This window comes from Ranitomeya variabilis, chromosome 5 (assembly GCF_051348905.1).
Source record: "Ranitomeya variabilis isolate aRanVar5 chromosome 5, aRanVar5.hap1, whole genome shotgun sequence".
In the NCBI taxonomy this organism is placed as follows: Eukaryota; Metazoa; Chordata; class Amphibia; order Anura; family Dendrobatidae; genus Ranitomeya; species Ranitomeya variabilis.
In genome coordinates this window covers 107806024-107809632 of record NC_135236.1, presented here as the reverse complement: position 1 = coordinate 107809632, position 3609 = coordinate 107806024, and positions in this window count along the sequence as shown.

Here is a 3609-nt window from a genome sequence, read left to right as displayed (position 1 = left end):
GCGACCGCAAAAAAAAAAAAAAAAAAAAAGCGATCAGTTATTTCTCTGTCCTCTGATGTGATCGCACATCAGAGGACAGAGAAATAGGGGGATTCGGGGACCCTATCATACTCACCCGGGGTCCCTGGGTCCTCTTCTGTCTTCTCCTGCCAGCCGGCTTTTTCATCATGGCGGGCGCATGCGCAGTGCGCCCGCCATCTGCCGGCCGGCAGGAGAAGACAAGTTGGGGCTAAAATTAGGGTTAGGGTTAGGGTTAGGGTTAGAGTTAGGGTTAGGGTTAGAGTTAGGGTTAGGGTTGGGGCTAAATTTAGGGTTAGGGTTAGGGCTAGGGTTAGGGTTAGGCTACTTTCACACTAGCGTTTTTTGGCTTCCGTCGCAATGCGTCGTTGGAGAAAAAACGCATCCTGCAAAAGTGCTTGCAGGATGCGTTTTTTCTCCATTGGCTTGCATTAGCGACGCATTGCGACGGATTGCCACATGTCGCATCCGTCGTGTGACGGATGCGTCGTGCTTCGGCGGACCGTCGACACAAAAAAAACTACATGTAACTTTTTTGTGCGACGTGTCCCACATATTTCAGTGCCACGTGCCACGTATTTAAGTGACACGTGCCACGTATCAAAGTGCCACGTGCCACGTATCAAAGTGCCACGTGCCACGTATCAAAGTGCCACGTGCCACGTATCAAAGTGCCACGTGCCACGTATCAAAGTGCCACGTGCCACGTATCAAAGTGCCACGTGCCACGTATCAAAGTGCCACGTGCCACATATTTCAGTGCCACGTATCAAAGTGCCACGTGCCACGTATCAAAGTGCCACGTGCCACGTATCAAAGTGCCACATATTTCAGTGCCACGTGCCACGTATCAAAGTGCCACGTGCCACGTATCAAAGTGCCACGTGTCACATCTTTCAGTGCCACGTGCCACGTATTTAAGAGACACGTGCCACGTATCAAAGTGCCACGTGCCACATATTTCAGTGCCACGTGCCACGTATTTAAGTGACACGTGCCACGTATCAAAGTGCCACGTATCACGTATTTCAGTGCCACGTATTTAAGTGACACGTATCACGTATAAGTGCCACGTGTCACGTATTTAATTGCCACATATTTAAGTGCCACGTATCAAGATTTTCCATGGAGAACAGACACATCCAGAGATATGTCTGCTCTCCACGGCTGCAGCAACACACTGACAGGAGCCATAGTTCCTGTCGGTGTGTCACTGCGCATGCGCGAGCGAGTTTACCGGCGGTCATTGACCCCGGCACTCTCGCTTAACGGCAGTGCTGCGTGGGAAAGTTCAACGCAGCTGTACTGCTGTTAACCGAGACGCCGGAGTAATTGAACTCCGGAACAGTACGCGATACACTGCTAGGAGCTTCGCTCCTGGCAGTGTATCGCCGGAGAGCAGCCGATCGGCGTGGGACACTCGTTTTATGGATTCTGCGGACAGGGAGTATGAATTTTGGTTTATTATTTTTGGATTTTTTCCTGGAGGATCGAGGGCTTCGCCTACAAGTGTGCTGTTGGTGAGTATATACTCTGTGTTATATGTTGTATGTACTGTGTGTCATGTATGTGTATTGTGTGTAGGTGTTTTGTGTAACTTTACAATTGTGCTAAGTCGCCGGACACAGGGACAACTCTCCCATCCTAATACCGGATGGGAGTAGTAGTCCCATACGGCGACTTAGCACAATGGTGGCACTAGCGTCGCATGGGGACACATGTACCGACGCACGTTGTGAAAATTGTGCACAACGTGGGCAGCGGATGCAGTTTTTCAACGCATCCGCTGCCCAGTCTATGTCCTGGGGAGGAGGGGGCAGAGTTACGGCCACGCATCCGCGGAAATGGCGGACGCGACGTACAAAAAAAAGGTTACATTGAACTTTTTTTGTGACGACGGGGGCTAAAGTTATGGTTAGGTTTGGGGCTAAAGTTAGGGTTGGGGCTAAAGTTAGGGTTAGAGTTGGGATTAGGGTTAGGGTTTGGATTAGGGTTGGGATTAGTGTTACGTTTGGGATTAGGGTTGGGATTAGGGTTAGGGTTGGGATTAGGGTTAGGGGTGTGTTGGATTTAGGGTTTTGATTAGGGTTATGGTTAGGGTTGAGATTAGGGCTGTTTTTGGGTTAGGGTTGTGATTATCGTTAGGGTTGTGATTAGGATTATGGATCGGGTTGAGATTAGGGTTAGGGCTGTGTTGGGGTTAGGGTTGGAGTTAGAATTGGGGGGTTTCCACTGTTTAGGTACATCAGGGGGTCTCCAAACACGACAGCCAATTTTGCGCTAAAAAAGTCAAATGGTACTCCCTCCCTTCTGAGCTCTGCCGTGCGCCCAAACAGTGGTTTACCCCCACATATGGGGCATCAGCGTACTCGGGATAAATTGGACAACAACTTTTGGGGTCCAATTTCTCCTGTTACCCTTGTGAAAATAAAAACTTGGGGGCTAAAAATCTTTTTTGTTGGAAAAAAATATATTTTTTTATTTTCACTACTCTGCATTATAAATTTCTGTGAAGCACTTGAGCTTTCAAAGTTCTCACCACATATCTAGATAAGTTCCTTAGGGGGTCTAGTTTCCAAAATTTGGTCACTTGTGGGGGTTTCTACTGTTTAGGTACATTAGGGGTCTGCAAACGCAACATAACGCCCGCAGACAATTCTATCAAAGTCTACATTGCAAAATGGCGCCCCTTCCCTTCCGAGCTCTGCCGTGCGCCCAAACAGTGGTTTACCCCCACATATGGGGTACCAGCATACTCAGGACAAATTGGACAACAACTTTTGGGGTCCAATTTCTCTTGTTACCCTTGTGAAAATAAAAATTTGGGGGCTAAAAAAAATCTTTTTTGTGGGAAAAAAAATATTTTTTATTTTCACTACTCTGCATTATAAACTTCTGTGAAGCACTTGGGCATTCAAAGTTCTCACCACATATCTAGATAAGTTCCTTGGGGGGTCTATTTTCCAAAATGGGGTCACTTGTTGGGGGTTTCTACTGTTTAGGTACATTAGGGGTCTGCAAAGGCAACATAACGCCCGCAGACAATTCTATCAAAGTCTGCATTCCAAAATGGCACTCCTTCCCTTCCGAGCTCTGCCATGCGCCCAAACAGTGGTTTACCCCCACATATGGGGTACCAGCATACTCAGGACAAATTGGACAACAACTTTTGGGGTCCAATTTCTCTTGTTACCCTTGTGAAAATAAAAACTTGGGGGCTAAAAAATCTTTATTGTTAAAAAATATATATTTTTTATTTTCACGACTCTGCATTATAAACTTCTGTGATGCACTTGGGCATTCAAAGTTCTCACTACACATCTAGATAAGTTCCATGGGGGGTCTAGTTTCCAAAATGGGGTCACTTTTGGGGGGTTTCTGCTGTTTAGGCACATCAGGGGCTCTCCAAACGCGACATGGCGTCCGATCTCAATTCCAGTCAATTTTGCATTGAAAAGTCAAATGGCGCTCCTTTGCTTCCGAGCTCAGCCATGCGCCCAAACAGTGGTTTACCCCCACATATGGGGTGTCGGCGTACTCAAGACAAATTGTACAACAGCTTCTGGGGTCCATTTTCTCCTGTTACCCTTG